Source organism: Hypanus sabinus, unplaced genomic scaffold (assembly GCF_030144855.1).
Source record: "Hypanus sabinus isolate sHypSab1 unplaced genomic scaffold, sHypSab1.hap1 scaffold_1181, whole genome shotgun sequence".
Classification (NCBI taxonomy): domain Eukaryota; kingdom Metazoa; phylum Chordata; class Chondrichthyes; order Myliobatiformes; family Dasyatidae; genus Hypanus; species Hypanus sabinus.
In genome coordinates this window covers 23,135-42,101 of record NW_026779242.1, presented here as the reverse complement: position 1 = coordinate 42,101, position 18,967 = coordinate 23,135, and the positions used below count along the sequence as shown (strand labels likewise).

At 43.4% G+C, this 18,967-nt stretch overlaps 1 long non-coding RNA gene across 1 annotated transcript in view; it reads left to right on the top strand.

The window, feature by feature from the left end:
• Window positions 1–594: 594 nt before the first annotated feature.
• The window catches only part of LOC132386506 (uncharacterized), a 37,172-nt gene continuing 18,799 nt past the window's right edge, over window positions 595–18,967 (top strand). Inside the window, exons 1-2 of the long non-coding RNA XR_009509558.1 lie at window positions 595–1,532; window positions 2,047–2,096. This is a non-coding gene — a long non-coding RNA (uncharacterized LOC132386506). The remainder of the gene's footprint in view (window positions 1,533–2,046; window positions 2,097–18,967) is intronic.

The window sequence follows — 18,967 nt, the reverse complement described above, 5'->3', positions numbered from 1 at the left end:
GAGTGGATCTTCACAGAGGGTGGTGTGAGTGGATCTTCACTCAGAGGGTGGTGTGAGTGGATCTTCACTCAGAGGGAGGTGTGAGTGGATTTTCACTCAGAGGGTGGTGTGAGTGGATCTTCACTCAGAGGGTGGTGTGTGTGGAACTTCACTCAGAGGGTGGTGTGAGTGGATCTTCACTCAGAGGGTGGTGTGTGTGGAACTTCACTCAGAGGGTGGTGTGTGTGGATCTTCACTCAGAGGGTGGTGTGTGTGGATCTTCACTCAGAGGGTGGTGTGTGTGGATCGTCACTCAGAGGGTGGTGTGTGTGGATCTTCACTCAGAGGGTGGTGTGAGTGGATCTTCACTCAGAGGGTGGTGTGTGTGGATCTTCACTCAGAGGGTGGTGTGAGTGGAACTTCACTCAGAGGGTGGTCTGTGTGGATCGTCACTCAGAGGGTGGTGTGAGTGGATCTTCACTCAGAGGGTGGTGTGAGTGGATCTTCACTCAGAGGGTGGTGTGAGTGGATCTTCACTCAGAGGGTGGTGTGTGTGGATCTTCACTCAGAGGGTGGTGTGAGTGGATCTTCACTCAGAGGGTGGTGTGAGTGGAACTTCACTCAGAGGGTGGTTTGTGTGGATCTTCACTTAGAGGGTGGTGTGCATGGAACGAGCTGCCAATGGAAGTGGTAGATGCAAATTCAATTGTAACATTTAGGAAAAGTTTGGATAGGTGGATGAGATGAGAGAGGTCTGGAGGGCTGTGGTCTGGGTGCAGGGAGATGGGAACGAGGCAGAGGAGCAGGCTGGCATGGACTAGATGGGCCGAATTTCCTGTTTCTATGCTGTAGTTCTCCATGACTCTATGACCAACACCCTCCCATAAAATAAATGTCAATGTTCCATTGGCCCTCCTAACTACTGCTGCCCCTTCCTGCAGTCTGAGATAAACACCCCACAGTGGACCAGTGTGACTACACACTTGCATCTGTGTAGAAACATCTTTGCATCTTTCATTAAATTCTCTCTAAATTCCTTCTCCATTACCGACCCTGTACACAGTCCACTCCCCGTTACTGACCCATTGCCGACCTGACCGGGGGTTTATCCTGTGTCCACTCCCCCTCTAATGTCTGCTGTCCATTACAGACGATCTACACCTTCCACTCCACAATACTGACCCATTATAAACCTGGCGACAGTAATCCTGTGACTATTTCCTCTCCAGCACGTGAGTCCATTCCTGTCCCTCTGCTCAATACTGACCCATCACTGTGGTTGTTAGAGGAAGCTCACTGACTGGGAACAATAGGCTCTTCATTGCAGAGGCTCAGGATACATGATGTTTGTTTGTTTGCTTTGCATACTTTTTCAAAACATACATCAACTGTTCCACCGCCCCGTGCTGGCTTCATTGCTTCGAGAAGCCGGTGCGGAAGGTAGTCGTTGACCTGTCGCTGCGTCTGACACCACTCACAGCAGAGAGTGAGGAGGTTGTAGGTGGTCCCATCTCCCTCCAGTTCACACAGCAACACCTCATCGGGAGTCACACGTGAGTAGACATCAACCAAACTGATTGAATCTGGAAATTTGTCTTGTGCTCTGTGTTTGTGTGTGGGTGTTGCAGAGAGAGAGAGAGTGTGTAAATAAATGAAGGTAGATGGAGCTCCTCTGTCTCATCCATCTGTGAGGTTTCAGGAAGGGATTTCTCACCTCTGTCTGGGGTCTCAGTCACGGAGATCTCACTGTATGTGTGATCCAGAGAGAGAGAGCTCACCTCCTTCCATGGGGACTCTGGAGTATCTCACCTCTGAGTTCTCACTGAGGGAGGTTTCATCTCTATCTTTGGGTTCTCAGTGAGGGAGATAAAGAGATCCCACTTCTCTGTGGGGTCTCCATGAGGGAGTTCTCACCTCTGTCTGTGTGGTTTCAGTGAGGGTGTGATGAATCTATCCCACTGTAGGTGGATATCCCTTTCCATCCTCAGTTCCCATCCCCATTTACACCTTGACCTCAGCCCCAGTGTGTCATTTCTCACTGAGTTAATTCCAGTCTTTCATTTCCAGAATGTCACTGGCTGAACTGAGGGTTGTGCTGCTGATCCTGGGTTTTCTGGGTGAGTAATGTCTTGTAGGGACAAACTGCGTGCTGTGTGCAGTAAGAGGAAGTAGATGTTATTTATTGTTTCTGTAGATGAGCAGAGACAGCCTGTATTTAATGGGGGGAAAGTACTGAAGGGACCTCGGGAACATTAAGAATCCAATTTGACACTGGGACACATGGCATTAGAGCTGGTGATCCGAAACGTCCAGATACCCGGTTTGGTAAAACAACAGTAGGGAGTGGAGGGAGATGGGGAGGCAGAGAGGCTTCAGCAGAGAATTTCAGGCTTGAAGACTGAGGAGAAGGCACGGCTGGAAATGCAGTGATTACACTCCGAGAGGCTGGGACTGGAGGGAGTGTCCAGAGGCTGGAGGAGATTACACTGGGAGGAAGAGGTGAGGCTATGTTGGGATGTGAAAGCAAAGTTGGGTTGTATGTTACTTAACCAGATTAGTGAATGGTGGTGGGTGAAGGGGTTTGGGGCAATTTCAGGCACAGCCAGCAGAGTGTGTGGAGAGCAGAGTGCAGGAGTGGGAGGTGGCTGACGGTGTGAATGAGAGACGTACTGGGTCAGGGGCGGAGCTGGGTGACGTTACCGAGGCAAGCATCACAGTGGGGCAGAGGTGCCTTTTAAATGTCATTATCGTACCTGTCTCAATGACTTCCAGTGGCAGCTCATTCTGCATTCGTACCACCCTCTGTGGGTTTCCTCTGGGTGATCCGGTTTCCTCCCACAGTCCAAAGATGTACCGGTTAGTCAGTTAATTGGTCTTTATAAATTGCCCCGTGAATAGCAACAGGCAGAAAATGCTGGAGGAACTCAGCAGGCCAGGCAGCATCTATGCAGAAGAGTAAACAGTCGATCTTTCGGGCCAAGTTTCTTCATCAGGACCGGGAAGCAAGAGGAGCAGTCCATCTTTTTTTTTTCCCCAGTCCTTCTTTCCAGTCGTGATGAAAAGTCTGAAGCACCATCAATAACTCACTCTGAGATGTAAAGGCGAGATATCGGCTTTTATTGACTGGAAGAAGGAACAAGCAGTGAGTGACCACCATACTACATCCTGGAGACTGAGAGGCCGGGCTCAGGCCTCAATCGCCTTTATACAGGGGTCTGTGGGAGGAGCCACGGGTGCAGTCAGCAGGGGGCGTGTCCAGACAGTTCACCACAGAGTCTCAGCCTGAAATGTTGTCTGTTTATTCTTTTCCGTCTCAGCTGGCTGACCTGCTGAGTTCATCCAGCATTTTGTGTGTGTTGCTCTTGGAATCAGTGTAACTATGTGCCCTCAGTGACCACTTTATTATGGGCAGAGTGTAATTGGCTAATTAGATATTTGTATTAATGGACAAGTGTGCGGGTGTACCTAGTAAAGTGGCCACTGAGTGTATCCCCAATGACGTGACCTCCACAGTCGTCTGTGGTAATGAACTTCAGTGATTCACCACACTCCGGGTAAAGAAATTCCTGCTTATCTCTGTTCTAAAGGGGCGTCGTTGTATTCTGAGGCTGTGCCCTCTGGTCCGAGACTCCTCCACTATCGGACACGACTGTGTCCACTCTCTCCAGCCTTTCAATATTTGATAGGGTGTGTAAGGAAACTCATAGATAAGCACATGGATGGTAGAAGAATGGAGAGCGGTGTAGGAGGAAAGGGTTTGATTGATCCGAATCAGGTCTGATACCACTGGTATATGTCATGTCATTTGTTGTTTTGTGGCAGTACACTACAGTACAAGATAAAAAAAACTATATATCACAACAAGAAATATATTTAAATAAAAAAAGTTGTGCAAAGACAGAGCATAAAAAGTTTTTACAGTGGTGTAAATGGGTTCATTGTCCATTCAGAGATCTGTTGGTGGAGAGGAAGAAGCTGTTCCTGAAGCGTTGAGTGTGTGTTTTCAGGCTCCTGTACCACCTCCCTGACAGTAGCAAGGAGAAAAAGGCATGTCCTGGGTGATGGGGGTCTTTAATGATGGATGCTGCTGTTTTGAGGCGTTACTTGTGAAGATGTCCTCGATGCTGGGGAGGCTTGTGTCCATGATGGAGCTGGTTGAGTTTACAGTATTCTGCACCTTTTTCTGATTCTGTGCTGTGGCCTCTCCATACCAGACGGTGATACAACCAGTTAGAATGCTCTCCACTGTACTTCTGTAGAGATTTGCGAGTGTATTTGGAGTCGGACCAAGTCCTTCGAACTCCTGATGAAATGTAGCCACTGCTGGGCCTTCTTTATAATTGGCTCAATATGTTGGTCTGAGGATCGATCTTCAGAGATGTTGACACCCAGTAACTTGAAACTGCTCACCCTTTCCACTGCTGATCCCTCGATGAGGACTGGTGTGTATTCCCTTGACACCCCCTTTCTGAAGTCCAGAATCATTTTCCTGGTCTTTCTGACGTTGAGTGCAGGGTTGTTGTTACGACACCACTCAACCAGCTGATCCACTCACTCCTGTACGCCTCCCCATCACCATCTCAAATTCTGCTGGCAATAGTTGTGTTATCGGCAGATTTATAGATGGTGATTGAGCTGTGCCGAGCCACACAGTTGTTGGTGTGGAGAGAGAATCGAGCAGTGGGCTGAGTTTGATCCTTGAGGTGTGCCAGTGTTGATCGTCAGTGAGCAGGTAATGTTATTTTCCATCTGCACTGACTGAGGTCTCCTGATGAAGAAGTCAAGGATCCAGTGACAGAGGGTGGTTTTGGAGGTAGTGTTTTTTTTTAATTTATTTATTAATTTTTTAGAAAATTACAAAGAATAAATGTACTGATAAAGTAGTATGAAAGAGAAAAAATAATATTAACCCTCCCCCCCCCTTAACCCTCCACCCCTTAACCCTTATTTAAAGAAAAAAAAAGAAAGAAAGAAGAGAAAGGTTGCCTGTATATCGGAGGATCCCCACATGCTCCATGGAGTTCAAAATAATTTTAATTTTAATTTTTAATTTTCTCCAATTAATTTATAATTTTATCTTCAAAGGACCTATGTATTTAATCCTATCTTTTGTAGGTATGGGAGCCAAATTTTCAAAAATATATCATATTCATTTTTTAGATTGTAAGTAATTTTTTCAAGTGGAATACAACTATATATTTCATTATTCCAACGATCCATAGTTAAATATAAATCAGATTTCCAAGTAACTGCGATAACTTTTTTGGCTACTGCCAATGCAATTTTTATAAATTTTTTCTGATACTGATTCAATTTAAGTTTTGGTATTGTCGCTTCAGTGTCTCCTAATAAAAATAATATTGGACTATGTGGGAGTTGTACTCCAGTAATTTGTTCCAATAAAAGTCTTAGATTTATCCAAAATGATTGAATTTTAAAACAAGACCAAGTAGAATGTAAAAAAGTGCCAATTTCTTGATTACATCAAAAACATTGGTCAGGCATATTTGAATTTAATCTATTTATTTTCTGTGGTGTTATGTATAATTGATGTAAAAAATTATATTGTACTAATCTGTCAAACATTTATTGTATTTATCATACTATCAGAACATAATCTTGACCAGCTTTTTCCATCAATTTTAATATTCAAATCAGATTCCCATTTTTGTCTTGATTTATGAATTCCTGATTTAATTGTCTGATTTTGAATCAAATTGTACATACAGGATGTAAATTTTTAATTTTTCCTCTTTGAATTAATATTTCTATTTCACTAGGTTTTGGCATCAACATTGTTTGACCCAGCTTTTCTCGTAAATAAGCTTTAAATTGAAAATAACAGAAAAGAGAGTTGTTTGATATTTTATATTTATTTTTTAATTGATCAAACAACATCAATATACCTCCTTCAAAACAATTACCTATATATTTAATCCCCTTTTGGAACCAATTATGTAAAAGTTTATTATCCATTATAAAAGGAATAAGCCTATTTTGAATTAAAGTTCTTTTTGCTAATAAAGATTTCTTTATCTCATCATCCATATTTACCTTATTCCATAAATCAATCGTGACTTAATATAGGAGATTCTTTTTTTTCCCGTATCCATTTGGATTCCCATTTATATATAAAATCTTCTGGTATGTTTTCTCCTAACTTATCTAATTCTGTTCTAATACATGCCATTTTTTCTTCATCAAAAAAAGACGCAATAAATCCAAGTTGATTTGCTTTATAATAATTCTTATCATTTGGAAGTTGTAACCCTCCTAAATCAAATTTATATATCAATTTTTCCAATGATATTCTTGACATCTTTCCTTTCCAAAGAAATTTCCTTACATAGTTATTCAGTTCTTGAAAAAACTTCTGAGGCAATTGTATTAGTAAAGTTTGGAATAAATATTGCAATCTAGGAAATATATTCATTTTTACAGCATTAACTCTACCTATTAATGTTATTGGTAACGTCATCTATTTATCAAGATACTCTTTTATTTTTTTTAATAATGGCAAATAATTTTGTTTATATATTTTTTTTACATCATTATCAACTCTAATACCTAAATATTTTATCCCATTTATTGACCATCAAAATTGAGTTACTAATCGACATTGATTATAATTTCCTTTGGTAATTTTGGTAAGGGGTAAAATTTCACTTTTATCCCAATTTACTTTGTACCCTGATACTTTCCCATATTCTTCCAATCTAAAAGATAGTCTTTGCAAAGATTGCAATGGGTTTGTTGAATAAATCAAAACATCATCAGCAAATAAATTAATCTTATATTCTTCTTGATTAACTCTAAAGCCCCCAATGTCTGAATCTGTTCTAATTAATTCAGCTAATGGTTCTATTGCCAATACAAATAAAGCAGGTGATAATGGGCAGCCTTGTGTAGTTGACCTAATTAAGCAAAATGGTGTTGCAATCTGACCATTTGTAACTACTTTAGCTTGAGGATTAGTATTTAAGGTTTTAATCCATTGTATAAAAGATTTTCCAACTTATATTTTTCCAATACCTTAAATAAAAAATCCCATTCCAATCTATCAAATGCTTTTTCTGCATCCAAAGCAACTGCCACACTCATTCCCTCTCTTTTTTATGCCAAATGAATTATACTACGTAACCGATTTATATTATCCATTGATTGTCAGTTTTTAATAAAACCTGTTTGATCCATATGTATTAATTTTGGTAAATATTTAGATATTCTATTATATAAATTTTTTGTTATTATTTCATAATCTGTATTCAACAAAGAAATAGGCCTATATGATGTTGGTTTTCGAGGATCTCTATCTTTTTTTGGCAATTCTGTTAAAAAAGATTGTGGGAGTTTATGCATTCTTTCCACTTGATATATTAATTCCATAAAAGGAGGAATTAATAAATCGTTAATTTTTTTATAAATTTCAGGAGGAAATCCATCTTCTCCTGGGGATTTATTACTCTGAAGTGATCCTAAAGCTTCTTCAACTCTTTTAATGTAAAGGGCATATCTGATCCTTTCTGTTCTTCCAAATTTAATTTTGGGTTATTTGTGATAAAAATTTATCTATCTCAGCAATCTTATTTTGTGATTCTGATTGATATAGTTCAGTATAATTTTTTTTAAGTTTCATTAATTTTAAAGGTTTATAAGTAACCTTATTTGCACTTGTTCTAATTGCATTTATTGTTTTAGAAGCCTGTTCTGTTTTCAGCTGCCAAGCAAGAATCTTATGTGATCTTTCACCTAATTCATAATATTTCTGTTTAGTTCTCATAATTACTTTTTCTGTACGATATGTCTGGAGGGTATTATATTGTAATTTTTTATTAACAAGTTGTCTTCGTTTTTCTTCTGTCATGTATCTTTGAGATTATTTTTCTAACTTTATGATATCTTTTTCCAATTGATCTATTTCTGCCATGTATTCCTTCTTAATTTTAGATGTATAACTTATAATCTGACCCCTTAAATATGCTTTCATCGCTTCCCATAATACAATTTTATCCTCAACTGAATGTAAATTTGTATCAAAAAAAATTGAATCTGTTTTTTTATAACATCACAAAAATCTTGACATTTTAATAAAATTGAATTAAATCTCCATTTATAGATCAGTTCCTCCTTATCCATCATTAAAATTGTCATTATCAAGGGGGAATGATCTGACAGTATTCTTGCTTTATATTCCACACTTTTCACTCTATCCTGAATATTTTTTGATTATAAAAAAAATCAATCCTTTAATAAGTTTTATGTCTATTTGAATAAAATGAATAGTGTTTTTCTCTTGGATTAATTTTTCTCCATATATCAATCAGGCTTAAATCTTTCATTAATGATAAAGTTAGTTTTATTATTTTTGATTTTGTAATGACTTTAGTTGACCTATCCAAAACTGGATCGAAACAAAAATTAAAGTCTCCACCTATTAATATTTTATCATGTGCATCAGCCAAGTTCAAAAAAACTTCTTGTATGAATTTTGCATCATTTTCATTTGGTGCATAAATGTTCATGAGTCCATAATTCTGAAAAAAATTGACAATGTATAATCACATATCTCCCCACAGAATCAATTACTACATTTTGTATTTTAATTGGTAAAGTTTTATTAACCAAAATTGCAACTCCTCTCGATTTTGAATTAAATGAAGCTGCAATGACATTTCCAACCCAATCTCTCTTTAATTTCTTATGTTCTGTTTCTGTTAAATGTGTTTCTTGTAGAAAAGCTATATCTCCTTTCATTTTCTTAATATATGTTAACACTCTTTTTCTTTTCACAGGTCCATTAAGTCCATTCACAATAAAACTTTAAAAATTAAGTAAATTAATTATTCATAATACCTTGGGAACTCTTTAAAATTCTCCATGTTGCTATGAGTCTCTCTCCAACCATCCAGGCAAAAAAGAAGAAAAATAGAAGAAAGATAACTAATATATAAGAAAATTAAACAAAATACCCCCCCACTAATGTTGCGAATAAAAAGAACACAACATTACCCCCCCCCCCCCCATTTTACAGCTCATGGCAATCACCATGATTGTACACGTGAAACTCACAGCCATCAATCAGGAGCTCCTCCAGCTCCCCTGCAAAAAAAAAGGAAGAAAATATATTAGTGAAGAAACAAAAAAAAATAATTAATGTCTCTACTCCCAGTTAATACTCAACTATTTTTTTTCTTATTATTCCTTATAGATGTCCGTCAAGTCCAAACTTATTTCAGTGTTCATCATTAGTTCACTTCATTTCTATAATTCTTTACTCCCCCTCGTGGATATCAGGTAGTTCTTGTACAAATTTCTCTGCTTTCCGGTAGTCAACGAAAAACCTTCCTTCTTCATTATCCAGGAAAATAATCAATTTTGCTGGGTAGCTCAATAAAAATTTATAACCCTTTTCCCATAAAAATTTTTTCTCTGGATTAAATTCCTTCCAACTCTTCAGAAGATCGTAACTTATGTCTGGATTTTTAAAAAAAACTCTTTTCCCTTCTATCATCAATAGCCCATTTCTCTTTTTAGCACCTTGAGTAGCTGCCTTCAAGATCATTTCTTTATCTTGGTACCTTAAGCATTTTATCAAAATTGATCTTGGATTTTGATCTTGTTGAGGTTTTGGTCTTAATGCTCTGTGTGCTCTTTCAATTTCAATTACTTGACTTCCTTCTTTCATTTCCAAAATTTTCGGAATCCATTCTTGGAAGAATTTTATCGGAATTTCTCCCTCTGTACCTTCTTTAAGACCAACAATTTTAATATTATTTCGTCTACTAGAGTTTTCAAGCGCATCTATTTTTTCCAATATCCGTTTTCTTTGTGTTGTCCAGGCAAGATTATTCTCTTCTATTTTATCTATTCTTTCAGTGTTTTCTTCCATTTTTACTTCCTTCTCTTTAACTTTATTATCCATCTTCTTTTGTTTTCCACCACATTATCGAGTGTATTCTGCATCCTTCTTACATCTGTTCTTATAGCTTTTAATTCATTCATCATATGTATCAGGATATCTCTTATGTCTCCTTTAATCTCCTTCTTTTCCTCTTCTTCTTCATCTGTGTTTCCCAAAGAATCTGATTCCACTTCCGATTCACTTCCAGCCATAGTTGGGATTTGTAGTTTTGTTAGTATCTGTTCATGCATACTTGTTTCTTCGCGCATGCATTGTTCTTGCCGTGTCTTCTTAGAGACCGCCGACATTGCCACAACTTCCTGTCCCGCACCATCAGAAGTGCCATGCACTTCACCGGGAGGAGATCCAACTTGAGTCCGAGGCTTCGCCGAGACGGTTAGGCCTTTTCCCCCGTCGACTTGCGCAGTCTTCGAAGTAGTAGCTTTCTTCTGTTTCGGTTTAGGCCATAACTAAAAATAATCCTGAGTTGCTTATAAATAGATTCTAGTAGGTATTTGTTAACTCTTCTTCACTTAAACCCTATTTCATTACTTTTTACGAGGGAGCTGGATTCACAACGTCTCGAGCCTACGTCATCACGTGACCCCCCCCCCCCCCCCACCCCGTTTTGGAGGTTGTTGATTGGTACTGAGGCTGTGATGGTGTTGATCACTGAGCTGTAATCAATAAACAGCAGCCTGACAGAGGTATCGCTGTTATCCAGGTGATCCAAGGCCGAGTGTAGAACCAGTGAGATTGTAAACATGAGGTCTCCTGATGAAGTCAAGGATCCAGTGACAGTGGGAGGGTTTGGAGGTTGTTGATTGGTACTGAGGCGGTGATGGTGTTGATCACTGAGCTGTAATCAATAAACAGCAGCCTGACAGAGGTATCGCTGTTGTCCAGGTGATCCAAGGCCGAGTGTACAACCAGTGAGATTGTATCCACTGTAGACCTATTGTGGTGAAAGGCAAATTGCAGCAGGTCCAGGGCCTTGCTTAGGCTGGAGTTGATTCTGGCCATGACTAACCTCTCACAGTACTTCATCACAGTAGATGTGAGTGCAACTGGACGGTCGTCCTTCAAATTACAAAAAAAGAGTTTTCATCAAGTACTTAGAGTACCTTGTAAAAATATTCAGTCCCCAACCCTTTGATCACATACGTGAATATTACAACCAGGGATTTTGACCAATTTAACTGAGAATTTTTATTTGTGAATCACATGCTCCCTTTTTCACAGTAGAGCCCAAACAACAGGGAAAGTTGTAAAGCATGAAAAACTAAAAATTCTAAAACTGGAACGTCAGCAGTTCAAAAGCATTCATTCCCCTTTGCTCAGTGCTCAGTTGAACCACCTCTCACAGCTATTACAGCCAGTAGTCTTTTTAGATAAGTCTCTATTAACTGTGACAATGTGACGGAGCAAGGTTTGTCGATTCCTCCTTGCAAATTTTCTCAAGCTGTGCCAGGTTAGTTGGGAGTGCTGGTGGACAGCAATCCTGACGTCTTGCCAGAGATGTTTGATCGGGTTAAGGTCAGGACTCTGACTGGGCCACTCAGGGACATCAATTGTCTTCATTTGAAGCCACTCCATGGTTTCTCAGGCAGTGTGATTTGGCTTGTTGTCCTGCTGAAAGATGAACTTCTCCCAGTTTAAGCTTTCTAGCAGAGGCTAGCAAGTTTTTATCCAGGATCTCTCTGTATTTATCAGCATTTATCTTCCCATCAATCCTGACCAGATTTTTGGTCTCTGCTGCTGAAAATCATCTTCATAGCAGGATGGGATACCATACATTCCAGTATAGATGGGGTTATCGGGCTGGTTCTTTGCCATTCTTCCATAAATACTTGTTTTGTGCAAGGCTTTAAAGATTGTGGAGCCATGAACTTCATCTCCAGTTGCAGCCACTGACTCCTGCAGCTCACTCAGAGTGACTGTTGTTGTCACAGTAGCCTCTCTTACAAGTGCCAATCTTCTCCGGTGACTAAGTTTAGAGAGATCGCCTGACCTGGGCAGTGTGGCTGTGGTTTCGTATTTTTCCACTGATTCACGATGGACTACACTGAGTTCTGAGGAATGTTCAGTGCCTTTGAGATGGTCTTGTACCCTTCCCCAGATTTGTGCTTCGTTATTATCACTTATCTTGAATGCTCTTTAGTCTTCATTTTGGTTTGGTCTGTTGAAAATCTACCATACTGTTGGCCCTTACTGGGACAGGGGTATTTGTTCAAATGATACTCCAATTTTGTCCATCGGCAAATGGGGTGATTGAGGATGAATACTTTTTCAGCCTCACAACTTTGGTTTTTAATTTTCAGCAAATTGTTGACCAGATTTGGAATTTTGATTTGATTTGACATGATGAACACTGTTTCATGGATTAGCTCAAAATATCCTACTTTGATATATTTTAAATTTAGAAACAGAGTAGGTAATACATGAAAATAGTTGTGGGGACGGAATACTTTTTCAAAGCACTGCATATGACACCCAGAGGAGAGGGAGACGGGAGTAGACCTGGGGTGGATGGTAGTAGAGAGAGACCGTGGAGGGAGAGTTAGAAAGTGACCAAAGGAGACAGGGGCAGGGATGCTCCTAAGGGAGACAGTGGTAGTGAGAGACCGAGGGAGTTAATGAGACACAGTGGGGAGTGGAATGTAGGGAGAGAATGAGGAAAAAGGAAGGTAGGGAGAGTCTGAGGCAGAGGGTGGTAGGGAGAGATGAGGGGAGATGGAGATAGACAGAGAACATGGGGACAAGGAGTTTGGCAGAGTGAAGGGCAAATCACTTGGGGGGAGCCTGAGGGTAGAGGGAGTTGGAGACAGTGAGGTAAGGAGAGACCGAAGAGGGAATGAGGTAGGAAGTGGAGGAGGGGTGAATGAGATGAGGAGAAAACTAGTAGAGAGGGAGTTACGGTGAGACCAACGGATGGATGAGTGAGATGGGAAGAGTTCGAATTAAACTTATTTTTGGAGAAGGAAATTGGAGGATCAGAACGAGAGTGTGGCGGCAGCCATTTTGATTTTTTCTTCCTCTCATCGGGGTTAAGAGAGGCGGGACTGCGCAGGCGCGTGACGTCGGGCAGTGAAGCGGGGAAGATTCAAAAGGACAGAAATCCTGAATATTTGAGGAAAGGGGAAGTATGAGTGTGAGGGCAGCTTGTTGTTCTCGGTGTCGGATGTGGGAGGTCCTGGAGTCTCCCAGCCTCCCGGACGTCCACATCTGTGCCAGGTGCGCTGAGCTGCAGCTCCTAAGGGACCGTGTTCGGGAACTGGAGATGCAGCTCGATGATCTTCGACTGGTCAGGGAGAGTGAGGAGTTGATAGAGAAGAGTTACAGGCAGGTGGTCACACCGGGGCCATGGCAGGCAGGGAGGGGGAAGGGGAAGAGTCAGGTGCAAGAGAGTACCCCTGTGGCTGCACCCCTTGACAATAAGTACTCCTGTTTGAGTACTGTTGGGGGGGACAGCCCACCTGGGGGGAAGCAACAGTGGCCGTGCCTCTGGCACAGAGTCCTGCCCTGCAACTCAGAAGGGTAGGGAAAGGAAGAGGAAGGCTGTAGTAATAGGGGACTCGATAGTTAGGGGGTCAGATAGGCGATTCTGTGGACATAATCAGGAGACCCGCATGGTAGTTTGCCTCCCTGGTGCCAGGGTCCGGGATGTTTCTGATCGCGTCCAAGATATCCTGAAGTGGGAGGGTGAGGAGCCAGAGGTCGCAGTACATATCGGTACCAATGACAGAGGTAGGAAAGGGAAGAGATCCTGAAAGGAGAGTATAGGGAGTTAGGAAGGGAGTTGAGAAGGACCACAAAGGTAGTAATCTCGGGATTACTGCCTCTGCCACGCGACAGTGAGAGTAGGAATGGAATGAGGTGGAGGATAAATTCGTGTCTGAGGAATTGGAGCAGGGGGCAGAGATTCAAGTTTCTGGATCATTGGGACCTCTTTTGGGGCAGGTGTGACCTGTACAAAAAGAACAGTTTACACTTGAATCCTAGGAGGACCAATATATTCTGGTGGGGAGATTTGCTAAGGCTACTGGGGAGACTTTAAACTAGAATGGTTGGGGAGTGGGAATCAATTTGAAGAGACTAGGGGAGAGGAGGTTAGTTCACAAATAGAGAAAGCTAGTAGACAGTGTGAGGGAGGATAGGCAGGTGATAGAGAAGGGAAGCACTCAGACTGAAGATGTAGGGAAGAAGGAAGAAAATTATAATAAAATTGTTTTGCACTGTCAGGGATAAACAGAAAGGAAGAGGTGGAGAGTTTCTTAAATGCATCTATTTTAATGATAGGAGCATTGTAAGAAAGGTGGATGAGCTTAGAGCATGGATTGATACCTGGAAATTTGATGTTGAGGCTATTAGTGAAACATGGTTGCAGGAGGGGTGTGATTGGCAACTAAATATTCCGGGATTTCATGCTTCAGGTGTGATAGAATTGGAGGGGCAAGAGGGGGAGGTGTTGTATTGCTTGTCAGAGAAAATATTACAGCGGTGTTCTGGCAGGATAGATTAGAGGGCTTATCTAGGGAGGCTATTTGGATGGAATTGAGGAATAGGAAAGGTGTAGTAACACTAATAGGGGTGTATTACAGACCAGCTAATGGGGAGCGAGAATTGGAGGAGCAAATTTGTAAGGAGATGGCAGATATTTGTAGTAAGCACAAGGTTGTGTGATTGTGGGAGATTTTAATTTTCCACACATAGACTGGGAAGCCCATTCTGTCAAAGGGCTGGATGGTTTGGAGTTTGTAAAATGTGTGCAGGATAGTTTTTTGCAGCAATACATAGAGGTACCAGCTAGAGAAGGGGCAGTGTTTCATCTCCTGTTGGGGAATGAGATAGGTCTGGTGACTGAGGTATGTGGTGGGGAGCACTTCGGGTCCAGTGATCTGAGGGGAGAGGGAGTTAGTGAGAGTGAGGGGAGAGTGTGAGGTAGTCGGAGTCTGAGGGGAAAGGGATGTAGGGAGAGACCAGGGAAGAGGGAGGTGCCAAGAGACCGTGCAGAGAGGCAGTTGGCGAGAGTCCAAAGGGGAGAGGGAGGTGGTGATGGACCGAGGGCAGATGGAGAGGAATGGATGGCGAAGGAGAGAGGGTGAGGCAGGGACGGTCCGTGGGGAGAGGGTGAGGTGGGGGAGGACTGAGGGGAGGGGGGAGAGGCTGGGGAGGACCGAGAGGAGGGGGGAGATGTGAGGAGGGGGGAGATGTGAGGAAGGACCGAGGGGAGGGGAAGGTAAAGGAGACTTGAAGAGGAGAGGTACTCAGGAAGGATGAGGGGAGAGGAAGGGAGATAGACCCCCGGCTGAGAGAGCATGAGGGCGAGACCAAGGGGAGAGATTGCGAGGGAGAAAGAGACGGAGTGGTTATCTCTTCTTGAGTATGAGGTAAGAGGGAGGGAGACCCCGTGTGGAGAGGGAGTAAGGGAGAGTTCAAGGGGAGTACGAGGTAAGGAGGGACCAAGGACAGAGGGAGGTAGGGAGTGTCTGAAGTGTGAGACCTTGGGGAGAGGGAGGGAGGGAGGCCCCAAGAGGTGAGTGCATGAGGGAACACCAGGGGTATGGTGAGTTAGGGTGAGATCGAGGGGTGAAGGAGGTAGGAGACTGGGAGCTGAGGGAGGTAGGGAGAAGCCATGTGGAGAGCCTGAGGGTAGTGTGAATAAGGGAAAGACTGAGTGGAGTTGGAGGTCGGGAGAGACCATTGGAGAGGGATGTATGCAGAGATCAAGATGAGGGGGAGTTTGGGGGAGACTGAGGAAGGAGGGTAGGGAGAGACTGAGTGAAAGGATGGCTGAGCTAGACCGAGGGAGGGAGACAGGCAGTGAGTGACTAAGGGTAGACGAAGTTATGAGGAGAAAGAGCGTAGAGGGAAGTGTGGAGATTCCGAATAGAGGGATGGAGATGGAGACCGGGGGGTGCGGGAGGTAGGGAGTGACCCAGGGTTGAGGGAGGTAAGGAGAGTTTGAAGCATGAATATGGTGGGGAGGGACAGAGGGGAAAATATGAGGAAAGACCAAGGGTTGGGGGTGTTAGGGTGAGACAGAGGGTAGAGGGACGGGGACACCAAGGCGAGAGGGAGGTAGGGAAAGAACGAGGGGAGATGTGGTTAGTGAGAGACTGAGGGAAGAGGATTGTACGCAAAGTCTAAGGGGATGGAGAGGTTGGGAACGTCTGAGGGGAGAAGCAGGTAGGGAGAGTGAGGGGAGAGGAAGGTTGGAGGAAGCCAAAGGGTGAAGAAATGAGGAAGGCGAGGGTGAGGTTGTGGTGTCTGGGGGAGCTGGAGATAGAGAGAGGGAGACCAAGGGGGAAGGGTGGCAGAGTGGAGATGGAGTTAAGGAGAGGAGAGAAGGGGTAGGGAGAGACCAGAGGGTGAGGCAGAGATCGAGATGTGAGGGAGGTAGGGAGTTTGTGAAAGTCAGAGGGGAGATAGAGGTACAGAGAGACTGTGGAGGGAGGGAGATGGAGAATTGAATTGACTATTTCTTACATCCTTCACATACATGAGAAGTAAAAATCTTTCCATTATGTCTCTGTCTGAAGGGGTAATGTGCAATTTATATTAATTTGTAATAAATAGTATGTACACCAGGAGTCAATATAACATAGAAATACAGTTGCATCAGCATGAATTAATCAGTCTGATGGCCTGGTGGAAGAAGCTGTCCCGGAGCCTGTTGGTCCTGGCTTTTATGCTGCGGTACCGTTTCCCAGAAGGTAGCAGCTGGAACAGTTTGTGGTTGGGGTGACTCGGGTCCCCAATGATCCTTCGGGCCCTTTTTACACACCTGTCACTGTAAATGTCCTGAATAGTGGGAAGTTCACATCTACAGATGCGCTGGGCTGTCCGCACCACTCTCTGCAGAGTCCTGTGATTGAGGGAAGTACAGTTCCCATACCAGGCAGTGATGCAGCCAGTCAGGATGCTCTCAATTGTGCCCCTGTAGAAAGTTCTTAGGATTTGGGGGCCCAGACCAAACTTCCTCAACCGTCTGAGGAGAAAGAGGCACTGTTGTGCTTTTCCACCACACAGCTGGTACGTACAGACCACGTGAGATCCTCAGTGATGTTTATGCTGAGGAACTTGAGGCTGTTCACCCTCTCAACCCCAGATCCATTGATGCCAATAGGGGCGAGCCTGTCTCCATTCCTCATGTAGTCCACAACCAGCTCCTTTGTTTTTTAACGACATTGAGGGAGAGGTTGTTTCCTTGACACCTCTGTGTCAGTGTGATACTACTCTCATCTGGGATTTTTTAGTCTTGCAGATTCTGAATTTTACCCACAAGGATTCTACATACATTCTCCAACCCCAACTTCCCTGGACATTCCAACCCTCCTCTCTCCTCAGACACTACCAACCCTCTTCCCCATTCTGATCCCAACTCTCATCCGTGCCGGGTCTTCACAATTCCCTCTGACCTTCCCCTCTCTGAGGCAGAACATTCTGTCCTCATTAAGGCCTCACTTTTGCCCCACTGCACCCACCGTGACATTGAACTCTTCTTCCATTGCCTCTGTATCCACGCTTACGTCTTTGGCAAGGACTCTGCAGACCGCACCGATTACCCAGTCTGCCATCTCCAACCCTCCTCTTCCTGGACACCGTGCTCTGGTCTTCTGCCTGCTCTTCTTTTTATAGCCAATTGCCTGCGAAACACCAACTGTCTTAACTTTAACCCTCCTCACTCCAATTCCAACCTCACCCCTCTGTACACGCTGCTCTCCACTCTCTCCGCACTAATCCTAACCTCACTATTAATCCTCCAGGTCAGGGTGGGGTGCTGTAGTAGTCTGGTGGACTGACCACTACCCTGCTGAGTCCACGAAACAACTCTCAGACAACTCCTCCTACTTAATCCTTGAACAGGACCCCACTAAGGAGCACCAGACTATTGTCTCCCACACCGTCACAGACCTCATCGACTCTGGGGATCTCCCATCCACTGCCACCAACTTCATAGTTCCCTTAACCTGCACCTCCTGTTTCCACCTCCCACTCAAGATCCACAAACCTGACTGTCCAGGTAGACCCAGTGTTTCAGCCTGCTCCTACCCCACTGAACTTATATCTGCATACCTCCACTGTTTTATTCCCCTTGGTCAGTCCCTTCCTACCTACATCCATCACACTTCACGTGATCTTGATCTTTTCAATGTCTTTAAGCTCCCTGGTCCTGATCACCTCATTTTCACTCTGGATGTCCAGACCCGATACACTTCCATCCCCCATCGGGTGGGCATTAAATCTCTCCACTTTCTTCATGCAAAGGGGGTTTCTTCTTTTTTCTTTGTTACTGTTGGGAAAGGGTTTCTTTTTGTTAACTAGCAGGAATGCTAATTTACTGATACCGAGAATGGTATTCCTTTGTAAACCAAATGGGGATTAATGTTCTTTCTTCTGAGTCTGTAAGCTTTTGTTGACGGGCTTTTGGGCAGATCGGCGCGAGGGGGTCGAGAGAGAGGACGCAATGCTCTAAGCTGGGCGAGGATCGGGGTCTGAGGCCGGGAGATTCTCCGGGGGGGGGGGGATGAAGCTAGATGTGCTTGGTTGACCACTCGGAGGGTCCTGAGCTGTTTGGAGAGTCGAGGAGTTCGGAGGGTCCTGAGCTGCGAGTCGAGGAGTTCGGAGGGGATCGAATGGTGGCCAGAAGACTTCAGTAATTGAGCTCCAACGGTTGTGCACGAAGTGGTTTGGACTTTGATAAGTTTGGCGCCTTTTCTTTAATTTTCTCTTCATATATACTGTATCGTTATTAATCACTTAGTTATAGTAACCTTTATAAATTGTACTCATTTAATCGCATATGGTGTACTGTCTGTTTTTGGGCGAGGCGGGGACATCACACAGCATCCACACCAGCTGATTACCCAGTTTGGTGGGGCCGAAGGCTGCTCCCCCTAGACAAGAACAAGCTGAGCAAGCCTGAGGCGACCCAGGGAGTTACATTCAGAACAACAGAGTCAACCATTTCCCATCTACCACCACTCTCCTCCGTCTGGTGGAACTGGTCCTCATCCTCAATAATTTCTCCTTCGGTTCCTCCCACCACCTTCAAACCAAAAGTGTGGCCATGGGCACTCACAT